This window comes from Panthera leo, chromosome B2 (genome assembly GCF_018350215.1).
Source record: "Panthera leo isolate Ple1 chromosome B2, P.leo_Ple1_pat1.1, whole genome shotgun sequence".
Classification (NCBI taxonomy): Eukaryota; Metazoa; Chordata; class Mammalia; order Carnivora; family Felidae; genus Panthera; species Panthera leo.
Window position 1 is genome coordinate 1,494,098 of NC_056683.1, and position 26,030 is coordinate 1,520,127.

The 26,030-nt window shown below is 51.0% G+C and overlaps 1 long non-coding RNA gene and 7 other non-coding genes across 8 annotated transcripts; 4 read left to right on the forward strand and 4 right to left on the reverse strand.

The window, feature by feature from the left end:
* Positions 1 to 3,266: 3,266 nt before the first annotated feature.
* TRNAL-AAG lies at positions 3,267 to 3,348 on the reverse strand. Its single transcript has one exon. It is a non-coding gene; the product is annotated as a tRNA-Leu (tRNA).
* Positions 3,349 to 3,792: 444 nt separating this feature from the next.
* LOC122219334 lies at positions 3,793 to 15,262 on the forward strand. The gene is made up of 4 exons (XR_006202342.1): positions 3,793 to 4,038; positions 5,384 to 5,542; positions 6,588 to 6,755; positions 14,960 to 15,262. It is a non-coding gene; the product is annotated as an uncharacterized LOC122219334 (long non-coding RNA).
* TRNAE-CUC lies at positions 7,578 to 7,649 on the reverse strand. The gene has a single exon. It is a non-coding gene; the product is annotated as a tRNA-Glu (tRNA).
* On the forward strand, positions 8,157 to 8,229 carry TRNAF-GAA. The gene has a single exon. It is a non-coding gene; the product is annotated as a tRNA-Phe (tRNA).
* Positions 15,263 to 18,748: 3,486 nt separating the features above from the next.
* TRNAM-CAU lies at positions 18,749 to 18,821 on the forward strand. The gene has a single exon. It is a non-coding gene; the product is annotated as a tRNA-Met (tRNA).
* A 2,112-nt stretch (positions 18,822 to 20,933) lies between these two features.
* TRNAK-UUU lies at positions 20,934 to 21,006 on the reverse strand. Its single transcript has one exon. It is a non-coding gene; the product is annotated as a tRNA-Lys (tRNA).
* Positions 21,007 to 22,837: 1,831 nt separating this feature from the next.
* TRNAM-CAU lies at positions 22,838 to 22,910 on the reverse strand. Its single transcript has one exon. It is a non-coding gene; the product is annotated as a tRNA-Met (tRNA).
* Positions 22,911 to 23,334: 424 nt separating this feature from the next.
* Positions 23,335 to 23,416, forward strand: TRNAL-AAG. Its single transcript has one exon. It is a non-coding gene; the product is annotated as a tRNA-Leu (tRNA).
* Positions 23,417 to 26,030: the final 2,614 nt, after the last annotated feature.

Below are 26,030 nucleotides of genomic sequence, written 5' to 3' on the forward strand. Positions count from 1 at the left end.
GCTTATTTTATCATACACTCCACCCAAACAAATCAATAAAATAAACCCATCAATCAAATAAATAAATATCCAAAAAGCAAACTTTGCAAAAGGAAGCAGCCAAGGCAAACCACTGACCCCGGCAGCAGCCGATCCAGATCAGCGAGGCAGAGAAGGCTAAGAGAAAGATCTCCAGGGAAAAATAATAACTGATGCATTGGCTACTTGGGAAAGAATATTTAGGAGTGTCACTGCTATTTTGAAGAATTAGGGGGAAATATCCAATAGTGGCAGGAAACGAATCAGGTGAAAACATAAGGTAACTAACAAATCCAGTACGATCAAATTGCACGAGATGGGAAATATCAGCTATCTCATCAATGGCATCATCATTTCATACCTGTTTCAGTAGGAGAAAGTGCACAGTACAGAGAGGAAGGAAGACAGAAATCAGCTGTGGGATAGGTGCACAAATTCCAAAGCAGGAAGAAAAGACAAGTGTTTAAAAGGACAAGGATGGAAACAGCAATAGGAGGATGATGACTGTTTGGCTGACCCCTGATGTACTCCTCACATCTGGGTCCTTTCGCAGAACTGTAATCCCTGGATGTGAACTGCAGCTTGTACTTATGTGGTACAATCTAAACACTAACATGTAAAAGTGAAAGCACTAATTTCTCTTTTCTCTGTCGGCTGACAACATGCATCTATCAAGTCTGATAAAGACACAGATTAGCCTGTCGGAGCATCAAGGGTGCGGGCAGAGCACAAGAGATGCAAGAGATGTAAGTTGGGCAAAACTCTACCTCCACTCTCTCGGGATCCTTACCTGGCCCGACATAGGGCAGGAACAAGACAAAAACACACAAACTGACCTCATGGAAGTTTTACACAACACATGAACCCTCCTAAGGAAATGAATATGCAACCAGTGGCAAAACTGAAATGCCTTTACATTAGGTTGAACAGAGAAGCAATTGTGGAAAGGAAACTAAAATAGGTGAGGCTAAAGGAAAAATTATTTTAAGGAGGTCTGTGCAGAATTCTCTCAACTTCAGCCTCCTGCCCTCCATGATAAGAATGCTACTTTTGTGTTGGGATATAAGGTGGACATCTTCCACATACGGGTTTTATCTGCTTTCCAGAAGAAAAAAGAGAGGGTCAGAACACCCTTCTTGCAGCTGTATTTGTAAGTGCCTTTAGCTCAAAATAATTCTCATGGCAAAGAATTATTCTACCACCCTACAGAGGCAAAGGACATTTTATTTCTCACCGTAACAGCAAGAGCCAGGCTCTCAGCCTCTACAGATTCCTCAAGCACCAGCTCCCACAGGGGTGACTCAGATGGGCTGAGATGGATGCCTGCACACACAGTGGGTAGCCACCCTGACCACAGGGAGCTCAGTATGAACGTCTATCCTTTGCACCAGATGGAGACACTATCTCTATCTTCCCAGGCCGTTCCTTATATGAGTATCCTTGAAAGACAGTGCAGGAGAGAGGGCAGTTACTGCTCTGGGGGATAATAAGAAATATATAATTGGTCTTTGCCCCATTTCCTGACATAGGTCCTAAGTCCCTTGGAATTTCCTGGGTGCCAGGAGCCTCTTTTGTTCTAACAAGGCCGTGTTGGTAGGTTTCAGAATGGGACTAGTCGCTAGAAAGACCAAGCCATAGTTAGAAGCCTGGGACTTTCAGCCCCAACCCCCGTCCCCAAGCTTTCCGGGAGGGGAGAGGGGCTAGGGATTATAATCCATCATCCCTACGTGATGAAACCTTCATAAAAACTCCTAAATGACAGAATTAGGAGCACTTCCCAGCTGATGAAGGCCTGGAGGTGCTGGGAAGTGCCCCACCTGGCGAGGGCAGGGCAGCTCTGGATCCCCCCACCCCCTGCCCACCTTGCCCTGTGCATCTCTTCCACTTGGCTGTTTCTGACTTATAGTTGTTTATAACAAACCAGTAAACGAAAGTCAGATGTGGGCCTGAGTTCTGAGCCATTTGAGCAAATTATCAAACCTGAGGAGGGAGTCTCGGGAACCCCCGATTTGTAGCTGGTCAGTCAGCTAGAAGGGAGGTCTGCGACCTGCAAATGGCATCTAAAGCAGGGTACAGTCTTGTGGGCCTTATGGGTGTCTGCAGAAAATCGGAGAATTGGTTGCTGGGGAGTGAAATCGGCACAGATACAATGCACGCAGAAACGGAGAGTCTGGTGAAAAACTGCCTCTTGTCCCAGCAGTAGCCACTGGGAACAGTGTGGTGTGTGTCCTTCCATCCAGCCTGAGCCCCTGCTATTCTCTAACTTCTCTGTTGTCCTAAATCCGGAACTTCAAAGTCCACTCGCGAACTCTCTTTTTAGGTAGACATGTTACCATATTTTCGTAATAACTTATGTAATGCTTGTGAACCCCACTGGACTCTAAGCTTCACGGTGGAGGTGGAGGTTCTCTGAGCTCTTCTCCATATCCCCTCCCTAATAGTAACCCTGTAGCTGATAGGAGGCAGAGGGAGGCCAGGGAAGGCATCCTGGAGAAAACAGCTTCCACACTAAGGACTAGAAGATGAAAAAGAGGCCTGTGTGCGTAAGATCTGCTCAGAGCAGGGAGCCCCCAAGCGGCAGCGACGTGCGGCGCAGCTGAGCAGAAGCAGAAAAGCACGCAGAGGGGAGGGGATCGCCTCTAGAAGTAGCACTCGGCGCTGGATGGCACCCGCCGCAGGGGGGCACTCGGCGATGGGGGCACCCGGCACTGGGGGTACCTGACGCTGGGGGGCACCTGCGGCTGCGGGGTACTCGCCACTAGGGAGCACCCGACGCTGGACGGTACCCGACGCTGGGACGCACCGGACGCTAGGGGGCACCTGGCGCTGGGGAGCACCAGGCGCTGGGAGGCACCCGGCGCTGGGACACACCTGTCGCCGGATCGCACCTGGCGCTGGCGGGCGTGTCCGCAGTCATGGGACCAGTACCCCCTCCGCGGGGGTCTCTTGTCGGATCTGCACAGGGTTCCAGACACGAGACAGGCCGCTGCCGGGGCCTCAGGAAGATCCGGGGCCATTCTGGACACATCTTATTCCTTCACAGGCGTCGGAGGATGTGCCTGGAGATACAAAGGGATGCCGGAGTCTGTCGTACGGTCCTTCGTACTGAGGACCGCGAGAACAAAAGCACCTCCTGGCCGGGCTGCGGCTGTATCCGGAGCAAACACGAGGCAAAGGAGGAGAAAAAGGGGCCTGTCTCAGGATGTGGGGACGGTCCACACTGCGCGTGAAGAAAGAAAAAGAAGCTCTGGCAGCGGTGGGATTCGAACCCACGCCCCCGAAGAGACTGGAGCCTTAATCCAGCGCCTTAGACCGCTCGGCCACGCTACCACTTCCGGCGCAGATGCTCCCTCCCGGCCCCCTAGAGGCGTGAACAGCAGCCGCCGGAGACTTCCGCCTCGCTAGGCCTCCGCCCTCTGACCGGCAGCCCGCCTCCCTCACTGCGGGCGGGGACCAGGCAGTCCCTGAGGAGCCGGGCGGCGGTGGCGTAGCAGTCTCTGTGTCGTCACAGAGCAGATCGGCTGCTAAACTGCGCCGCGTCTGCTCTGCGCAGGCGCGGGGCTGCCATGACCCGCACCTTTGACGAAGGCAGTTTGGTCCATACGTGAGAATACGCTGAGGGCATTTTATGTCAGAAATAAGGTCGCAGTAAAGTTAGCTGCAGTTTCTGTTTGATCTGCTTTTATCTTCAAAACTTTCACGGAGTGTGTTTGCGGACATTCCAAGGAAGCCTAGCCTTTGGTACCATTTCCCACACTCGTTCCTGGAACTCACCGCACGTTCCCGCGGCTCCCGTCACTGCCGGAAGCCGCAGACGCGCGTGCTCTCGCGGGGATGCTTGTGCTCTCGCGGTAACGCTCGTGGTCTCGCGGGACATGCGCTGGAGGGGATGCGCGTACTCCCGCGATCCTGGAGGCAGAGCTGTGGTGTCCTCGCGCGCAGGCTCTGGCGGAGGGGGTGGCGCCAGTCCCCTGGTGGCTGCCGGACCCTGGTTGTGGCCACATCCCCCCATCCTCCGAGGTCAGCATCCACGGCTCTCCTCTGTTCACACGGCCTCCGCCACCTACAGAGGTCACCAGCTGCGCCTTACAGGGTCAAGCTGGAGCACCTTCCAAATAAGCGTGGAGGGCACACTTCACCTCCCCCACAGGAGCCCCAGGGCACCCCTGGAAACACTAGTTATTTTACTGGGGTTTGGCTGGACCGTCATCCTTGAGAGAGAGCTGCGTAGACTCGGGTACGACCAGGCAGGTGTAAGGCGCTGAGGTTGTCTTGTGCAGCAATAACGCCCCTTGGAAATGTTGGCCTGATAACCTGCTGACAGAGTCCCAGCAGCCTTCCCAGGTGCGACAGCGCCCACACCTACTGTCCTTGACAACGTGTATCCACCTGGACAGGAATAGAATATTCCAGATGGCGGAATATTCACACTGCGGATGACAGGACCCTCTCCGGCCAGACCCAGGAGCCCCATACTCCCAGCCAGGCACGGGGTGTCTTGTTTTAAGTTGTGGTTAAAAACACATCACGCACAACTGAGCATTTTAACCGTTTATAAGGGTAGAGCTCAGTGGCGTTAGGTACGTTCACATCCCGCTCCTTGCGTTCTCTCCTTTCCATTTTGTAAACAACCGGGGGATCACAACTCAGAGTCACAATTTGCCCAGAGAGCCCCACCCGGTGTAGGGGTGCCATCCCATCGATGGGGCTGGGTCATGTTTGTCCCTCTTCCTTTCTCCTTTGAATGGAGAGAAGGCGGTGCATGAAACAGCCAGTGACTGTGGAAGGAGGCTGAGGGTTTCCCTTGGGAAGCAGATGGGAGAGGGAGGGCAGGTGGGTGATTGATCAATGAAGTGTTAGTGTGGCTTCAACAAACAAATGTATGTCACAAAGTGATTCACTAGTATCTCCTCATCCTTAGTTGCAATACTCTAGTAATTACCTGCAAAACTTCTTCAGGAAAATGACTAAGAAAAAAGATTATCAAGAGAGCAGAAGCAACATAGTCACCCTCCGAGCTAAAGCCTCCCTTTCCCTAGTCCCACAATATATCCCAAGCTGGGAGCCCCCTTCCTCACCTGTGGTGTCTGCTGCCCTCACCTGGGCTCCCCGTCCAGTGCTCCCTGAATCCCTCGCCACTACAGCAGTGTCCTCTCCACCATCAGGACTGTGTACTCCCATGGGTTCTGGATCTCCCGACGCGATGGCCAGAGCTTGGTACAGACCCACCACTTTGTGACCATATTTAATGCTTAGAGACACAGAGCAAGAATACCATCCTGCTACATGTTTATTGATTCAGTGTTTCACCAATTTCACCTTGATCCATCAAAGCACCAATCCAAAAACTGATTTCTCTCTCTAGTGTTTGCATTCCTGCATGATGAACTCAGAGGGGAAAACAGAAGGATGAAGTAAGCTGAGAGAGACTATACCAACAAGTGGACAACGACAGTCTACCCAGTCATTCAGCAAGTATTGACTGCTAGCTACAGAGGATAGTTTGCAGGGAGGGGGACAAAACGTAAGAGACTCTTAAATACAGAGAACAAACTGAGGGTTGCTGGAGGGGTTGTGGGTGAGGGGTTGGCTAAATGAGTAAAGGGCATTAAGGAGGCCCCTTGGGAGGAGCATTGGGTGTTGTATGTAGGGGATGAATCACTACATTCTACTCCTGAAATCATCATTGCACTATATGCTAACTAACTTGGATGTAAAATTGAAAAAAACTATATATATATATATATATATATATATATATATATATATATATATATATATATAATTAGATATATATATCATATATATTAGATATATATTAGATATATATATCATATATATATTAGATATATACATCATTAGATATATATCATTAGAAATAAAAAAGTATAGTTTGTCAGCTTCCAGTATATACGAGGCTATTCTGTGTCTTTCTGCCTTATGTTTCACAGGAAATCAGCCCTCTAGGCCTGAAGGTAATTGCTTCCTGAGCAATCTTTTCACATTGTCATATTTTGTCTTCTCTGAAGCAACAATCTTTGCTTCATTTCTTTTTATATCTATTTTTAGGGAGCAGTCTGGGTGGGAGCCCTGAAGGTGCTTAATGTCTTTTTTTTTTTTTTTTAACTTTTCCACATAAAGCTAATTAGATTAGGGACAAGGGACTCTTCTTTGAAAGCTATATGGTTTTTCTCCTGTTATAAGCTGTTACTTTTTCTCCATGGAGAAAAAAATTTCCCTAATCTGTATCCTAGCACAGTAGGTTCCGTTTACTCTCCAGACTGCTACCTGTGGGTTTTGGTTTTGTATATATAATCAGTGCCAAGCATAGTGCCCAGGTCTATGGTAGACAAACTTATTGGACAACTTGATCTTACATATGTGTCAAACTTTATTAACTGAGGGAGGTATTGGCAGGATGACAAAGGACTGCCCCAGCTCACAGAGGTTTGGGGAATTCATGATTTTATATAGAGGGGAAGGGGCGGGAATGTGAAACTAATCAGAAAAAGAGAACTGCTTCATTTAACATGATCATTAAAACATCGTGTCCCCACCTGTTGGTACAGTGAGATCGGGGCACCACGACCTCGTGTGGCAGCAGAGAGGTCACTGTGCATGGAACTCGAGAAATGAGGAGGAAACAAGCACTACAACGTGGCTGCGATCTAGACGAGCCGAGTAAGAAGACTGGTGCCGCCGCGGGACAGACGGGACTTCACCGTCGGCTTCCCCAGGTGTGCGTTCAGGGACGCGGCGACCCCTCGTGCGTCCGTCCCGGCAGTTCCTCGGGCAGCTGTTGCCACCGACGTCCCGGGGAACAGGGCGTCCAGGGGGACAGGGCGTCCCGGGGGTCAGAGCCACGGCGGGGGACAGAGCGTACCGGGGGAGGGGGGCGTCCAGGGTGGCACAGGGCGTCCGGGGGGAGGGCAGGGCGTCCCAGAGTCAGAGCCGCGGCGGAGCAGGCCGTCCAGGGGTCAGAGCCGCAGCGGGGGACAGAGCGCCCAGGGGGGAAGGGCCACGGCGGGGGACAGAGCGTACCGGGGGGGTGGGAGGGGAGGCGTCCAGGGGGCCACACGGCGGGGCTGGGTGTCCCGAGTGGCAGGGAAGGGCAGGACGGGCTGCCAGGAAGGCTTGTCCCGGGCGACCCTGCTTGCATCAGCCGCCGCAGTCCTGGGCGCTCGAGGGGGTGGTGGGACACCCCCGCCTGGTGACTTCCTGGCCCCTCCCGGCCTCCTGCCCGTGGTCCAGGTGCTCAGCTCGTTCCAAAGAGCCCCGCAGGTGACCGCTTCCCTCCGAACTTCCCGGCTCCGGAGCCCTCCCGTGGGGTCGGGGCCGCGGGACTCTGGGAACCGCGCGGCGCTGGCAGTGCAGCCGGGTGAGCGTTCTCTCATCGTTTTGTTTACACCACGGAATTATGTTGTCATTTTGCACGTGCAACACCAACACTTGTGGAGGGTTGCAAAGATGCCTCACGTGAAAATGAAAAGTTAGTTCTTGTAGAATTGAATGCCAAGGGTACTTGCTCCTGCCGGCCGGCGCAGGCAGAAAAAGTCACTTTCCCTGACCGGGAATCGAACCCGGGCCGCGGCGGTGAGAGCGCCGAATCCTAACCACTAGACCACCAGGGACGGTGTTGTTAGAGGCTCCGAACAACCCTACAGGCTGGATGCACCTGCCTCCGGCCTGTGAGCCGCTGCGCGACCTCGACTTCGGAGTCTATACCTGCGCGGGGACGCGCGGGGGGGGACGGGGGGGGGGGGGGATGATTGTGTGGACCCCACCCTCGGGAGGACGAGGGGCATGTGGACTCTATCCTCAGGGGGGACGAGGAGCGTGTGGACCCCACCCGGGCCCCACCCGCAGGGGCGACGGGGCGCATGTGGACCCCACCCGCAGAGGGGACGAGGGGCATGTGGACCCCGCCCGGGGTTCATGGCAGAGCTAAACCAGTCCTTAGGGCGGTCTTCATGGTAGCTACCTGGACTGTCTTCCGTGCCCCTCCTCGTCGATCGCGGAGGGATCCGACACGAAACCGTTCCGTTATCTTTGGTTTCCTCAACATGCTTCAGCGTGCTGAGTACGTAAAGACTCCAGTGATAAAGTCATCTATCTTAGAAGAGGGCTAAGTGGGCGGAGCCGAAATAGCTCAGTTGGGAGAGCGTTAGACTGAAGATCTAAAGGTCCCTGGTTCGATCCCGGGTTTCGGCAAAGAGCTCTCTTTTTTTTTTTTTTTTGGAGCCTGTAATAGTTAGAATATTGATTTTGACCCCAACAAGTGTCACAATATCCGTTGAACCGAAAAAAAAAAAAGAAAAAGGGCGACTTTTTCTGAAAACGTGCAGACCAGGAGGATGGTGCGATAAGGACGCCCTGGGAGAGGCCGGAAGAGAACGTGTAACGGGAGGAGCCAAAAGTGCTCAAGGAAAACCACTTCCCTCCCCTCTTCCCTGCGGCATCTGCTTCTCTGGCTGCAGCTCGGCTCCGCACAAACCCGCCCTCTCTTCCCGCCCGCGGACTCCATCCCTGCACCCGGAGCCCGAGGCAGGAGGCCCGAGGCGCTCCTTTCCGCGTCATGACCCCCTCCCCCACCCCCAGCCCCATTCTCTGCCAAAGGCAGGGACTGCAGGTGTACAGGGGGAAGGGAAGTTTAATAGGAGGAATAGCAATTCCATTTTATTCTCCATTTCACGTCCCTTCAACAAATATTTATTGAGTGAGTGCGCTCCACGCAGCTCTGCAGAGCAAGAGAGGCAGGAAAGGAGAGCACAGGAAAGGTTCCCGGGACAGGGAACTGGCTGAGAATGTACCCCGCCGAGGCGGGGCGGGGCGGGGAGCGCGGCAGAGGGAGCCCAGACGCTGCCTTAGCCTCCCTAGCCCTCCTGCTGACCTGCCCGCTCTGAGCTGGGCCCAGTCTTTGCCTTGCTTCTCAAAGAACAAGGTTTCCCTCATTTCCAAGGCTGATTAACACTCGTCTGAGCTAATGACCGCTCGGCCCATGCCATGCTGCCCTGGGTCTTGACCTCTCCCTTACCTGCCTCTTTTCACGGTAGGAATGCCTGAATCTCCATCTTCACACACCAAACACACACTTGCCCTCCTGCCTTGCCCTCCGGATTCTTCCCGGACTCCCCTTCACCCACCACCACACCCGTTGGAAGAACAGCATTTGTCTCCACTTCTTTGCCGCATCAGTCCCGCAGTAGCTGAGGTCTGCCCTCAGAGAACATTACCCTGCACTTGCCAGCCTTCAAATGCCTTGGTTCTTTTTTGGCCCTAAATTAATGGTGTGCAGGCTGCACACTGCTGGTGTCCCTCCCTGCCTCCAGCGCCTTCCCTTGGTCCTGGGACTTCCACTCCTGCCATCCTTCTCCCGGCTCTGTCTGCTCCGCTTCTGACTCTCCTCTTCCCCTCCTGTAAGGACCCCTAGAAATGGTTACTTTCCAGGTCCTGACCTCCATCATCTTTGAATTAAATTTTTAATTGTTAGACAACTGTAGATTCACATGCAGTTATAAATAAGGCACTGAGATCCCAACCAGGCACCGTTTACCTGGTTGCCCCCAGTGGTGACATCTTGCAAAACTTGAGTGCAATGTCACTAGCAGGTTGCTGATATGATAAAGTCAAGATACAGAACATTTCCATCAGCACTGGGATGTCGACCTTTTACAGCCACATCCACTTTCCTCCTGCCCCCCACCCCCACATATGTGGCAATCACTAATCTGCTTTCCATATCTATAATTGTAATTTCAAGAATGGGACATAAATGGAATCACAGAGCATGGAACCTCTTGAGATTGTCTTTTTGCACTCACTATGATAATTCTCTGGAGATTCATCCAGGTTGTTGAATGCATCAATGGTTTATTCCTTTTTCTTACTGAGTAGTATTCTCTAGTGTGAATTTACCACACTTTGTGTGAACTTCCTCCCACTGAAAGACATCTGGGGCATTTCCAGTTTGTTGCTATTATGAATAAAGCTATTATACACCTTTGTGTACAGGTTTTTGTGTAAATATCAGCCTGCATTCCTCTGGAGTAAATACTCAGGACTGCAACTTGGTACTTGCATGTTTGGTTTCTAAAGAAACTGCCAAACTGCTTTTCAGAGTGGCTGTGCCATCACCTGCCCACCAGCCGTGTACACAGCCTCATCAGTCTTTGGTGTGGTCAGTTTTACTCTAGCCATTCTGACAGGTACAGAATGATACCTCGCTGTGGTGGTAATTTGTCTTTCCCTAGCAGCTAATGATGTGGAAACTTTTTTCATCTGCTTATTTGCATTTATGTACCTTCTTTGGTGAAATATCTCTTTAGGTCTTTTGTCCAATCCAGTAAGAACATTTGTGCGCAGATTTTTGTGTGAGAAGCCGCTGAAAACAACTTGAAGTTCGGACTTGTTACCAACTGCCTTATTATATACTTGTCACAGCGTGCAGTTCTTATGCAGCTGTATTTACAAAATGTGATACAGCCTTACTGCTTTGGGAAAGGCCCAGGGCACCACGGAGAAATCCCCGCGATAATAGGCTGGTCAGAAGAGTGTCCTCCAGTCCCAACTGACTGCACCACCCTCCCCTGCATCAAAACCTAAACATCAAGCATAGGATAGTGTTTAAAAAATAATAATAATAAGACAACAGGCCCCAAAAGGAGTGGCTTATGCTAAGCACCATGTCACCAAAACAAGACTTAATTAGTTTTGGCTCTTCCAGAGATGGAATCTTAAACCAATCAATCAGGAATTTCCCGATCAGTGTAAGTGAGGTAGCCTGCCTGATAGACACCGCCCCCTCAACAAAAGAAGTTGGTAGCCAAAAAAAAAAAAAAAAAGGATTGTTCCGAGCAAGTGAACTTCCCATTGGGTAAGGGGCAGGAGAGTCTTAGGAGGATTACATCAATTTACTTTGGGGGGGGGGCGGGGGGTGTTGAGAAGGCCCAAGTGACAAATTACCTCTTTGGTGCTGATCAGAAAATTCCCAACCGACCTGTTGAGACTTTCACTTCCAGAGAAGGCTGGAACTGCAGTCAAGTTAGGTGTTACGCCCAGGTTTGGTGACTTGGCCTATATAACACCATTTGGGGCCTGTGCTTTCTTTTGAACAATAAGTATATATTTGGTCTTTATTGTGTTCCTGGCACTGAGCTCCCACACCTCATGGAATTTCCTAAATTGGGAGAACTACAGAGGTGTGCTTTGTTATGTTAATGAGGTGACTTTTGGATCCCCAGGGGACAGAGACTGGTTGCCAGGGAAACCAATCAGGAAATGCACCAGTTACTAGTTTAGCTCGAGAGAATCGGAGGTGCACGGGCCAGGCCGTTGGAGGGAAGGTAAGGATGAGGCGGTAACAGGAAGGATGACAGACCCACCTTGTGTAAAAGCCAGTCTCCAAAGACTGACCTGAATGTGGCACATCTGTCACCGACCGCCCTGTGGGCCGGTCCCAGTGAACCTGGGCTGACCTCCTAGAATGTCACTGAAGTGGCCCTGTGACATTTCTGTAAGAAAGGGCGGTTAGTTAGTCTCTAAGAGGAAGCCTGGAGGCCAGCCCGGAGGAGGCTGTGCACAGCGGTGGGGAAGGTCAGAGTCCTGGCCAGGCAGCACTTCCCGAGGACCCCCATCACACTAGACGGGCGAGGTGGCTACAAAGTGGGTCACAGTTCACACTACTCCTTCATTATAGGACATTAACATACCAAAATCTCCTCCCTAAGGGAGCCAGGACAGGAACCCGTAACCAAATAAGGAGGAAAAGAAGCATGTAGCCCTGCTTCCAAGAAAGCCCTGTCCCAAGTAAGAACATTCCAGCCCCTCCTTAACCGCTGTCAGTAAAAAATACAAACCCAACCCCCGGGGCCCGCAGCTCGCTCTAGCATGTTCCCGCTCTCTCCCTCTCTCTCTCTCTCTCTCACCCTCTCACATCTCTAGAGTGTACTTTTTGAGGAGGGAGCAAAAGGCAAGCTGACAAGCTGCAAACAGCACCCCCACCACTACCAACCAGGTGGGACATGTGTGATGTTCCTCGGGCTCTCCTGGATGCCCAAGAACAAAAAAAGGGGGAAAACAGAGGGTTAACTAGAGATCACAGTCCTGCAGGACGGGAGTCTCCATCAGTTTACAAATGCCTTAGTAACTAACAAGAAAAGGCAATCTTATCCATTGTCTAATCTCCAGAAACCTGTAGACTCTGTTTCCTGGAGCCCCAACACCACCCTCCCCTCCATAGTGATGTGGGAACAAAGGCAGAAGGAAATGGCAGGTAGAACTAAGTTTCCTTATAACCTGCAGCCCATTGACAAATACTTGAGAGTAAAACGTTTCTCCAGGAACCCCCTGCTGTCTCAATGCTAACGCTTTGCTAGAGGGAAAACCACCATACCTTGACACTAGCTAGGCCTCCAGTGTCCTGTGAGTCTTCTCTAGCACATGAGAATCTCGCTTGAAACTTCCCCTGTACTTTACCTGCCTCAACACCATAGTATACAACCAGTCTGTCTTCGTGGTCCTGGGCAACTCTTTCTGCCCACCAGTCCCGTCCCATGCTTCAATAAAGTCATGTCTTTGCACCAAAGACGTCGTCTTCAGGAATTTTTTCTTGGCCGTCAGCTCCAGACCCCACCATCACCGCAAAAACCTCATCCCTCTTCACTTTAATAAACTTAACGTGCTTGCGTCTCTCGTCCACTGCATTGTGTCTACTCTTGAATTCTCTCTCCTGAGGAGACCCAGAGCCTCAGCGATGTCTTTTGGACAGGCCAAGTGGAGGCCTCGGGGCCCAGGGTCTCCCCAGTTCCCCAACAACAGCTCCAGGCCTGAGGCCCGAGCCAGAAGAACCCTTGCAGCTTCTCACTTGGTTTCCTGGAAAGCTCCCCCTCAGAACCCGGTAACCAGACTGTGGGAAAGCAGCCACGTGGCAAGGCCAAGGCGAGGCCCCCCAGGGAGCAGCTTCAGCTGAGTCCTTGTGTTATGGAACCAGGCTGGAACGCTGGCAGAAAAACCAAACAGCACTTGGAGATCTTGGTGGTTCGGAAATTTATTTAACACCGGCGGGCTCAAAGGAGACCATTTCTCCAAAGATCCGAGCCCCGAACGCAAGCGGGAAGGGTAATTTATAGTTGTCAGCCTCCATATCTGTGGAGGTTTTCTCGGGCACAGCAAACAGGGCAAGAAGAACCCGGAAGAGGGGTCTCCAAGCCAGAGACCAGAGCTTGTTTTAGTCCCGTTGGCCATCTTTGGCGAAGTACTTTATTCATTTCTCCAACACTAGTAGATCAGAAGCATCAACTGCCCCTGCCAGTCAGGTGAGTGCGCCCTCGGGGACATCCCAGCCCAATCATGCCTGCTGGGGAGGACTGGAGTTCCTGCTCACATCACATGAAACAATTGCCCAGTCAAGCCCACAGAATCAAGAAAGAGAATAAAATGGGGTTTGTTTTGTTTTTGTTTTTAGAAATCATAGCACATTGCCCCAAACTTAATTGGCTTCAAGCAGCACAAACCTTGGACTCCTGTCGCCCCGGAGTCTGGTGTGGTCCCACCATGCTGAAATCAAGGTTTTGGCCAGTGCATTTCTTTCTGAGAGGCTTTAGACACTGATGTCTTTGTTTTCTGCTGGCTGTAGGCTAATGGCCATTCGTGACTTCCAAAGGCTACTAAGAGCCATCAGTGGGGTCCTTCTCAAATCACACCCCATGACCTACTCTCTGCTTCCCCTGCCACTTTTAAGGACTCTTGTGATCAAGGTCCTTGACCTTCATTGCATCCCCCAAGTCCCTTCCACCATGTAAAATTCACAGGTTCCAGGGATACATGGATACCTTTGTTGGGGGGTGGGGGGGAGGCATTATTCTTCCTTCCACAAGCCTCTATGCTTTGGAACTCTTGTTTACACTTTTATAGATCATCAGAACACATTGTGAGCTGTGTCTTGACAATGCTCCAGACTTTAAACTTGACCTCAAAGACCATGCGGAGACCGAGAAGCGTCCTTCTGGCCAGAGAGGTCGGTGTAACTGGTATTTTTGCAGGCTGGTCCTGCCAGTACTGTGGGAGCTGGGCCACAGCTGACACACAGGTGCCTTTATGCAAATTATGTGACCCACATGGATGGATGAATTACAATAAAGTACCAAACAGGGGAAATGCCAACTCTTTTCAAGGACTCAGGGCTGGGGTCTCTGGGCTCAGCCCAACGTCAGCCCCTATTCACCTTCTCCACAATGGCTTGCAGGACACGTCAAGTGACAGGCCCTGAGTAGAGCACAGAAGAGGGAGAATCCATGGGACCAGGTCGCTGGAGGAACATGGCAAGTAAAACAGAACGGGGGGTTGAAAAGGACAGGAACATGATGATGCCATTCACCTGCCATCACAGCAGCTGGTCTCCTCCAAGGCGATGCTTTTCTTATGAAGATGTGAGATTGGAAAACCAGGGTCTAAACAGAACAACAGGCCCAGTCCACACAGGTGGAGAAATGCCATTGTTCACTGCCACATGGGAGTCCCCAGGGTCAGAAGACAAGTTTGGAAGTGAATGAAAGGAAGCCAACAGAGCTGATGAGGACGTGTTGCTGGGAATCATCTCCTTAACATACTTGAGAACTGGCTCAGAACTGAGGGGTCTCAGCAGGTGGGGAGGACAGAGCAGGAGATTGAGGAGAAAAAGGAGGGGAGAAAAGGATAAGAAGACAATGACAGGAAGATATTTCAGGATAAAATCTAGGCTAGACTAATTGTCAAAGAGGGAAAGAAATATTAACAATTCCCTTAATCTGAGAACTGTAGTTTCTTCCCCCTTAAGAATCACAGTTTCAGTAAATTTGCCTGCATGATTCTGTCAGGAGCCAACTTCTATACTTCCACCTTCCCCAGGTACCTATGAAACTTGTGAGAAAAAATCCTACCCATGCTCTCTTCTCTTTCCCTGCAGAGAGAGGATACACCACAGCTTCCAAAACCTCGTGGAGCAAATGGGGCCCAGGTGTGCAAGCGGGATGCTGGTTCCCTCAGCCCTTCCTGCCATCCAACCCTCCTCTCTCTAGGCTTTTCACTGCTGAAGGTATTCTCTCCCTCCTCCCCTAGTGTTTCTCAAATTTCTTCTAGTAGGATCCGTAATTAGAAATGCTATTCACATCACAACCCTTACTTATTTGTAATGCATGCTGACATTTTGCAACCTATTCTTTCATCTAAATTGAAATTCTAGGGGCGCCTGGGTGGCGCAGTCGGTTAAGCGTCCGACTTCAGCCAGGTCACGATCTCGCTGTCCGTGAGTTCGAGCCCGACGGGGCTCTGGGCTGATGGCTCGGAGCCTGGAGCCTGTTTCCGATTCTGTGTATCCCTCGTCCCCCGTTCATGCTCTGTCTCTCTCTGTCCCAAAAATAAATAAAAAACATTAAAAAAATAAATAAATAAATTGAAATTCTAGTTGTGATCCACTGAAGTGATTCATGGCCCACAAAGGCATCACAACCTGCAATTTGAAAAACTCACCACCTTTGACCTTACACTTAAACTTCAAGTACCAACCCAAGATGTAAATTTCAATTATATCTTATACTGACCACTTCTTGCCTTTCTGGCTCATTTTCTCTTGCCTACTGGCAAATTATTTAACGTGTCTCTTTCGTCCTCACCTCTACACCTCCTTCCATATGCAGCCCAGGTTTCATGGGTAGTCATTAGAATTACTAGCAAGGATAGCCTTCATTTCCTTTCCCCACTCCCAGCCCCTGGACAAATCAAAAATGCGCCACCACTTTCTCCAGACTCTGACTATCTGTGGGTCAAGAACACCCCTGACTGTGCTCCTCTTTTTAACCCATTCTAAACCAGACTTCTCCCCCCACTCCACAGAAACCCTCTCGTGTCCCCGCAGACTCTATGCTGAGAAATCCAGTGGTCAATTCTCAATCTTCAGTTTGCCCACTTCTCAGGAGCATTTGGCCCAGTTGATATTTCCTCTTCACAAAAACACATTCTTCACTTTGCTTCCAGAATACCACACCCTCCCAGTTTTCCTTCTACTTAAACGCAGTTCCTTACTTCCTCATCTTCCCAACCTCTAAAATTTGGAGTTCCCCAGGGCTCTGATGTGAGTCCACATACGTTCTGTATGTACACCCGCTGCCTGCCTGAGCTCACCTGATGACGTGACGGTAAGAACCCTCTGCCCTGATGCTTCCCATACTTAGACCTCCAACCCCATTTCCCACCAAGTGTAGTCAGTGATGTGACTGATGTCTCCTCCGCTGAATGTCTAAAAGGCATGTGCTCACAGATGCCTTGATCTGCTCTCCAGCCTACAGAGCTGCTCCTTCTGCATTTGTCCTCATCTTGATAAAAACACAGCAGTAATTTGTTTTTCTTTTATTTGTTTATTTATCTTGAAAGACAGCAAGTTGGGGGAGGGCAGAGAGAGAGAGAATCCCAAGCAGGGTCCATTTGCACTGTCAGCGCAGAGCCCGAAAACACAGCAGTAATCTGAACTTGTGAAATAAAACTTGATTTTAAATAAGTTATACTTTTAGTAAATAAATCAAAAAAGTCCTGTTTCACCTGTTTGGCTGCCCTTTCCTGTGAACATTTTCTTTCTTTCCAAAGCAGTGTTATTTCCCGTCAACACGAGTCTGTGTCTGCATGTGTGTGTATAAACTTTTGTCACGATCTACATCATACCATCAAACAATGTTGGAGAAAGAGCATATAAATTTCTGTTTTATTGTGGTCCTTTTCGCTACTCTCACCCTCAAAGTGTTTCCAAATTAGAGGATATTCTATCTCACACTTTGAAAGTGAAGGTTTGACAGGAAGCCAGCGGTTTGACATTTTTTCCTATGGCAGATGGTACACAATAGCCATCTGGGAGGCACATGCCTCGGTCCATTTCTATGAAGTCGGAAATCTCATTCAGTTCTTCTGCACATTTTGAAGAAACTACACAGTGACCATAAAGCTCCAAAAACCACAACAGCCTCAATATCACGAGGAAACAAACACAATTATTTTTTAGCAGTGCTGTGTACAAGGTGTGCAGAACACTTACCAGATAATATCTTTTCATTTGCTTTGGTAAAAAGTTTGTAGGCTAAATAGAATTTGTCAAAATTTACATTTGTGCTTTTTGCCAGATATACAGATAGGCGGGCAAGGTCTAGTTTGTATTTGAACAAGGTACCAACAACCATTTGTTTTATGTATCTGGTAATTTCGTTAAATCTACATACTGACCGAGAAGAAGGTTTTCAATGCCATGATGCAAATAAAAGGCATAGGGGCTGGGGGAAATCTTCTGTCTTGCTGCTGTATTTTGACGCATGACTTAAAGTGATAGCACATGGCAGACAGCAAGGTCCTCTGAGGAATCAGCTCCAGGCTACCAGGGGCCAGCACGTGGTACTAACGTGTCCTCTCTAGCTCATGCACCTGCTGCAACCTCTGATCAGGAAAGAGAGCAACCAATAACATCATGCCTGTTTTTTCCTAGTATTAGACCCCATGCCATTTTCAACTGTTAGTGTCATTTGGGAGGTGAAAGATCTTTGGTTAGAACGTCATCGGACTTGTGGACTCAGTGTCCCTGTGCAGGTCCACACCTCCTCCTCCCCCGTGGGGGGTTCCAGATCCGCTTCTCTAGTGAGGTTCTCCCTGTTTTGATTACCTGGCTCAACCAGTTGTACCTGCTTTTTCATTTTAGAGCTTTTCACGATGTCTGGGTCGCACTGGGGCTCATACGGCAATCATTCTCGTTTTCATTACCGGATCTCTTAGAAAATGTGGTCACACTATTCACAGTCTTAAAAATCACACTAGCATGAGAATGAACAAGTCACTGGGTGAAAGGCACAGCCCCGGGGAATCAGCCCATGACATTGCACTAGCCTGGCCTGGGGACCGATGGTGGCTGCACCCGTGCTGAGCACAGCAGAGGGTACAGACTTGCCTGGTCGCTGTGTTGCACGCCTGAAACGAGCACCTGTGTGTGTCAACTATGCTTCAATTAACAGTACTTAAACTGCAGAATTTGATTCAAAGCACGCGAGTTAAGCTACAGGCAGAACACAGCTGCTCCAAAAATGCTCACTTGGCATATTGAAGTCATTCAGAGGGCGTGTCTCTAGAATCCCAAACTACAGCTTGCAGACAGGCAGGGGGACAGGGACTCAGGAGCAGGAGTCGGACGGACGACAGGGGCGGGGAGGCGGGGGCAGGCACTCAGGTGCTGGAGTCGGACGGACGACAGGTTCGGAGGTGGGCCAGGCACTCAGGAGCGGGAGTCGGACGGACGACGGGGGGGAGGGGGGGGAGACAGGCACTCAGGTGCGGGAGTCTGACGGACGACAGGTGCGGGGGTGGGACAGGGACTCAGGTGCGGGAGTCGGACGCGCCGCAGCCACCCCTCCCCGGACGCCTCAGCGTCTGGACCGCGCGGCCGGGGGTGGGGGGAGGCCGAGAACGGGCGGGACCTGGGGCTCCTCCTGACACTGGGGGCCGCAGTCGTGTGTGTGCAAGGTGGTCCCGCGGGCGGGCGGGGTCCCCGAGGGAGTTCGGGACAAGCTGGAGCGGGGGGCGCGCGTCCGGGTCCTGGGCCTCGGCCTCCGTGGGCCCGAGGGTTTGGCAGCTCCGGCCGGAGGGCGTTTTCTGCCCGGGGCGGGGACGGCGCGAAGCTGGGCCACGTGCAATCTGGGTAAAACCGTGCGCCGAGGGCGCTTCGCCACCTGCCTCCTTAGCGCAGTAGGCAGCGCGTCAGTCTCATAATCTGAAGGTCCTGAGTTCGAACCTCAGAGGGGGCAGCTCACTTTTGCGCCCTGGCGGGTGGACCCGAAGTCCCGGGGCCAGGGAGAGGGAGGGGGTGTCAGTTTTCTGGCTCCTGGGCCGTCTACACCCGCCGCGACTTATCCTCACCTCTTCCCAAGAGCCAGATCTTGCGTCCGAGTCCCTCTGATTTCCGTTCTTCCTTGGGGCAGTGGCCTTGACCGGTGCCACTCAGTGTGTTGCAAACAAGATGGGACGAGGAAACGAAAACCTGACGTTCAGTTTTCCCAGCGAGGCCTGTGGCCTCCTCTCACATACACCGCAGGTCCTGGCCGCGGCCTCCGGTGTAACCCGGCCCTGACTACTTTCCCACCTACACGCACCGCGCTGGCCGGTGCTCCACAGACATGCGTGTCCGGCGTTGCTGAGACCACCCCGCGCGGGGAAGACGCAAGGAAGGGTTCTTCCCCAGGACCTTCAGAGGGAGCGCAGCTCTGTCAATACCTTGATTTTGGACTCTAGCCTCCAAAACGTAATTAATCACTTGATTTCTGCGAATAGAAAATTAAGCTCTAATTGTGTTAAGCCACACAGTTGGTGGTGATTCGAGCCGGCAGCCCTAGAAAATTAACACACCACGCCTTCTCGGCCTCTGACCTCCCAATACATCAGAGCACCTGTGTTCTTGTCTTCACAGCACTTACTGCTGACCTGCCTCGTCCTTTTATTCAACACGCTTACTATCACCCACCCATGCCCTTACTCCGTACACTCCACGAGGGTCCTCCTGATTTGTTTTGTCCACTCCTGTAGCTCCGGTGGGTATGCCTCACTACCTGACCATGAGCCCTCGTCAAATAAATCCATGAGTTAATTAACATTTTAACTCTTTCTGTCTTCCTTCCATATTCCCTACCACTCTCTTACTCCAGGCAATCAACATCTCAAATTTGGATCTTTGCAAAACTGCTCACAGGGGACACACCTACTGAAATCCATCCTGCAGGCCACACCTCTCTGGCTTAGTGCTGGGAAAAGACAGGGCAAGACTTGGATTGTTCCCGCAAAACGTCTGGGCCTCCGAGACTTTGTATTTTGGGAGAGCTCTCTCAACAGGCCGCCGGGATGCAGACTCAACACGGCACATCTCAGTGTCTTCAGGCCCCTCAGCCTCTGGTTCCAGAAGCCTGTATCCCCACAGCTTAACGGATGCACTTAAAGATTTGGGAGACACCAGAGGGCTGGATGGGCTGGATCTTCAGGCAGTTCCTTAGGGAATGATCCTTCCTGGTGCCATCGCTGTTCAGAATCTGTTCCTCTCCTTTGCAGAAACAGAAACCATGTTAATTCACCCCAGAGTTTTTCAGGCCTGGAGGACAGACACACTGTAACCAAATGTCAGAGACATTCCAAGCCAGGGTGTGAACGTATTTCAGCCACATCTGTAGTCGATTAGCATAATCTCATCTATGTAAAGCAGACTGCAGTGGAAATCAAGTACATTGGAAGGTTGCTCCATGCATCGGTGATACAAATCAAATATCAATGAGTATGATACCAGGCAATGATGGTCTTGGCCCATGTGGTTGGCCCCAGGGCAGACATGGAAACCCTGAGTTCTGATCATAGCATGCTATTTTCTTAAGCAAGTTTACAATATTACGACACCCTTACAGAATAGTGTACAATACAAGGCTACATGAGAGTTCTGTTTAATTTGTATCCTTGTTACCCTTACTGAACTTGAAATGAATATCCAAAAACCTTCCTCAGCCCTTCACTTACAAACCAACTCTTAAAGACACCTGTGCCTCACTCAGAAATCCTACAAACAGCCAACCACATCCTTTACAAAGTGGGTGTAGTAACTACTCCAGCCTTTTTTTTTTTTTTTTCACTTAAATGAGACTAATAGGCAAAGATTATGATCTTGGTGCTATGTTCACGTTAGTTCCATTCACAAAGATCTCAGCTGTCTACATTAGTAGAAATCCCAGGTATTCCTACTATCTTTACTTTGTATGGGAGTCACTTACCCATTTTGTTAGCTGAAATATTTGACCCTTGGGGGTGTTGCGATTTACCTAATCTGTCCCTGTTTCTGCACAAAACATCGCCTTCACAAAGGTGGAGCCTGACACCAGCAGACACGCCCGAACAGGGACTTGAACCCTGGACCCTCAGATTAAAAGTCTGATGCTCTGCCGACTGAGCTATTCGGGCCCCTGCTGCAGTGTGTTTCCTCCATGTCCTAGTGTGAAATAAGTGTTTTGTCCAGAGTGCAAATGTCTTCCTTTTTGTTCATTCATTTATTATTTCTAACCCTTCCCTTTAAATTCTGTCCATGTTCCTTTTCCTTATTCCCAACCCTATTTTCACTCCTTTGAACATGGCTCCAGGCTATTTGTGGCCCCAGGTCACTGGGGAAAAGTAACTTACCAATCATCCACCAAAGACTGTCCTGTGGCTCATTTCTAGGTATGTGTTTATTCATGCCACCATTTAAAGCAGATTTGCCGTGGTCTTCACAACTTCACTATGATAACATGAAGTGGAAAATGTTAATGGACTTAAATTAGAATAAAGGAATAGAGGCAGAAAATTAAGAAAAAAGTATGCTCACTGTACACAGAGCCCCCCACCCTACCCACATCTCCAGTTCAGCCGACGGTAAAGGGACGGCACCTTTTCAAGGGGTAAGAGGACACTTCTCCCGGAAGCGTTGTCTAAACAGAGAATCGGAGGGTTGGTATAAGACGCTGGACAAAAATGTGGCTGGCTCCCGCATCCCAGGAAGAGGGAAGAGCACAGCACCTTCAAAGAACTGAAAGCAGACCTGAGGTGCTGGCAGGCAGGGCGGGTAGATGGTGGGGGAAGAAGGCAGGGACACACCCGAGAGGACAGGTCCTGAGGTTATGGCAGGAGTGTAGACTGGAGACCTCACCCCTGCAGCAATGCCTAGGTACTGGGCATTTCAGGCAGGGAGAAACAACCTGATCAGAGATGATCCTGGAAAGCGTATGCTGGCTTCACATAAAGAATGGGCCAGAAGGGGGCGAGAGGTGATGGGGACCCACGGAGGCCGTGCAGATTTGGCCTGGTGGCTCTGAGGCAGTAGCCGAACGGTGCAGAGCACGTCCTAGGCCCAGGACTCCAACATGTTGTTCACCTGACTGCATTGAGGTCTCCTGGCAAAGGGGCGGGACCTGTGGGAAGGGCAGAGGCCCAGCCCCAGCATCACAGCACAGAGAGCACAAGGATGGGCTTGAAAGCTGAGAGGGAATGGATTCACAGGGAAGGAAGGACACAGCTTTGCCTGGCACATGGTAGGCCCTCAGTAAATACCTGTTGAATATTTCCTACACAATAGGCTGAGAGGCTAAGAGCAAGATACTAAATTTCAATCGTGTTCATTTTTGTGTGAGTTGGGTGCTTATCTTGACTCTGGAAATATCACTTCAGTGTGTTTGCTTCTTGTCTCTCTGTGGGTGACTTAGAGTCCAGTAAAGGGTAAAAGAGCAAGAGAAGGGGACAATGTGGTGAGACTGGGGGCGGAGTGGGTACGGATTCCCTGTCTTGTGGGATGTCCCTGGTGACCTAAGCAATTCCAGAAGAATGGTGAGAGACGACCAATCGGTAATTAATAACAAAGGATTGCACCCCATGGTACACCCCCCCCCCAAACAGCCCTCCCTCCGCGCCTCCTCTCTGGGCCCCAGAGCCAGTAGGTTTCTTGACCCTGGTGTTTTTGTAACAAAAACAATTGCCAGGCCTATCTGAAAGGCATTTAAATAATGTCCTGGCTGTGTCTGAAGTTGGTATAAAAAACAACCGTTAGAATTTTGGAGCATTTGGTTCTCGGTGGAAAGTCACTATTTTGTAACTGAGCGTCACATGGCCCCGTTACACAACAGTGAATTAATTGTCCGTCAGTCTTACCCGGCGATTCCCGCGGTTGAAAAAGTACACTTGTGGGAGAAAGGGATGGAGAAGGAAGGCAGACTCGTCCCCCACCCCATCCCCCGCATTGTCGTGGGGTCGGGGGAAAAATACGTGCCCCCTCTGAGGTTCGAACTCAGGACCTTCAGATTATGAGACTGACGCGCTGCCTACTGCGCTAAGGAGGCGCCTGTCCTGTTCCTCTGCGCACACTCCTACAAACACACCGCAGGACCCAGCTCCTGGGTGGGTCGGGGTCGTGGCTGCGCCGGACAGGGAGGGGCGGGGGTCACGCTGCGGCCGCCCCGGGGCACCTCGTCCGGGCGCGATCGGGGCTTGCGCTCCTTCCTTGGCTGCTGCTGCTGCTGCTTCTCCGCAGCGGCTCCGGGGCCGGACCCGGACGGCGGGACTTGCTCGCTCCTGAGGCCGGGGGACTGACTCTCTGCCGGCGCCTGGCTCCCGCGCGGGTGAAGATCGGACAACGCCAGGAAGCCGAGTGCGCGGGTCGAGCGCGCGACCTGGGGCGGACGGAGGGGGCGAGGGGCACGCGGGAGGGCGGGACCTGCGCGACCTTGAGGTCGGGGAAGCGCGGGCAGCCCGAACCCTCAGGGCGGTAGCGTGGCCGAGCGGTCTAAGGCGCTGGATTAAGGCTCCAGTCTCTTCGGGGGCGTGGGTTCGAATCCCACCGCTGCCAGGATGCTTTTACTCCTCTGTCCACGTACCTGCCCGCTCCTTCACTCCCCGCTCTCGCCAGAGTCCCCCAACAGGGCATCGGCCCCCAGTCCATGATGACAGTGAGCGAGCCGCACATCGGCTGTGCGGGGTGGTGACCCCCCGATCCCGAGTACCCAACGTGTGGCACACCTCCACTTTACTGCTTTATTTTAGAAATACTTGGGTGCCTTCTTCGTGCGCCGCGTCCTCGCGGGCGCTCCCTCCGCTCCTGCGCGGTCCACTTGCTTCTGCCCTCAAGGTCTCGGCTTGGAAGGCGCTTTCCCCAGGAAGCCTTCCTTGATCTGTCCCTCCAGAATTCCAGCCAGTCAACGAAGGCACGTGAGGAACGGGAGTGAGGTTCCCTGCGCCGGTGCCTAGGAGGGGGACAAGCATTAGACACTTAATGGCCCCTGGATGACACAACTTCCGCAGAGAATGAGCTGAGTGACATTCTAGATCTGCTATCAGGACAAAGAATGTAATCGAACATACGACCGCACAAGGTACAGGGAAGGACCTTTCAGGGGCTCACAGTGTCGGAGGAGAGACCAGGGGGGGAGGGACTTGTTAGAGTGGGTTCTTGTGTGTCTCATGAATCGAATAAGCGGACTCATGAATTTATGAATGAACTTTTAAAACCCCAATGTGGTAAACACAGTAAAGGAGCAACGCAGCGCGCTGGGGAGGACGCAGCAGGCCCGGGCGTGGCCAGCCTTTCCGCGGCCGGCTTCCCTCAGTTGCGCCTCGCGTTTGGTGGCCCGCTCCCGTGGGCACGCCCGGGGCTCTTGGTGGCACACTGTGGGCACTTGGTGGCCCACTCCTGTGCGCACGCCCCAGGCACGCTCCGCTGTCGCTCAGTCGGTCTCTTGGTATTTACCAGAACTTTCGGAAACTTTTGTGTAGTTGTCTGCTTTTCCTCATGTGTCATAAGCTTCGTCAGATTACACAACCACATTTCTCTTGCTTCCCCATGTCATGAAAACTACGTACACGTTTGTGTTAAATTCCAATGAATAAATATATGAGAGAATAACTTGCTAATTTGTGAGGAGAGCAGGGTATACAGAGCTGAGGACCCAGCTCTGGCAGGGCCATGTGTCCCGAAGGCCCGTTTCTAGAGGACACCCCCGGTGAACTGGGTTGTGGGCGGCTGATTACACCACACTGACCTGATCCTTGGGGGCTCGCTCTGCTACCAGGTAACTGCAAGCCATTCTTGTTTAGGTCACCAGGGACCAGCTTGTTTCTGGACTGTGGGGCCCAATCATCTCTCCCCTTCCCCGGGTAGCTCCCCCTTTGTGTCTTCATTTGTTTGCTTCTGCCCTGCAGTATTTGTTAGCCACGCACCGGCAATCCAAGGAAAGGGTGCAGCCTTTTAAATTCCACACTCAAAAATAAACCAACCCCTTGCCTTCTTTTCCAGGTCTTACCCACTGTCCTTGCCTAGGGAATAAATGTGCTAAGGTTGAAAACCCAATCATTCCTACCCCTCCCCTTGCCTATCCTCAGAATATTCTGGCATCCTTTCAAAACGAGTGGACACTTTCTTTTTCTTTAAGAAATAAGGATGTAGCTCATCCAAAAAATAAAAACAAATAAATAAATAAATACAGGATGCCCCCTGAACTGGGAAAAAAAGACGGGAATTATTGGATCTAAGCTAGCTTAGACCATCTTTTAAAGACAGAGAACTCATGAAGAGGGAGAGTTATATGTGTGGACACTTACAAGAACTTTACAGTCACCTGGCCAAAAGTCCTTGGGTTTCACTGCTTCTCTCTACACCATATTTAATAAGCAGCTATTTTGTGACAGGCGCCTTGCTTGGCTGGAGATCGAGCAACAGGATGAATTACAGAAAATGACTCAGGGATTCCTTAGCAACTCAGCCTTGGGAGACTACCAGAGGCACATTGAGAACATGACCAATACTTAATATTTAGGTTGAATAAAGAGTAATTTGTACCTGAATATTTCATGCTGTATATGTGATCTCTTTGTTATGTGTTGTTCTTACAGTTACTAGGTAAATAATCATGGTATCTTAACAAAGTTAAGATTTTGAAAAATAAGTGAGTATGTCTAGCACGATCATGTCCTTCCGGTCTTGGTCACCAACGCCTGAGGACGCCCGTGTAGGGGTCCACATGAACACTGGAGTGTCCACTGGGAGCCGTGACCTGGCCAGCACAAAAACCAAGCAAAACCAAACCAAATATGCATCAGTCATCCCCTTTAGGCTTGTCAGATTTAGCCTATGGAGGAATGGGAAAGGAAACCCTCCCGAAAGTCTAACCCTGGGCTATCCCTCTGAGCAGTCATGCTCGCATCCTTTCGTCTACACCTTCAAGCAACAAGAACTGATGAGACTTCTATGCCCTAGCAGACTTGGGGCATCAAAGAGGAACAAGACCGGGTCTGACACTTAAGACATTTTGCAGTGGGAGGACACATGTTCAAATTCCGAGCCCATGATTACAGCTGAGCAGGGAGGTGCCAAGAAAGTCTAAGGTTGCTCCAAAGGCCTTGGCAGGTATTTTGAATAAATAACTGAGGCTATAGAAAGGAGATGTTATATTTTTCTTTTCTCCCTT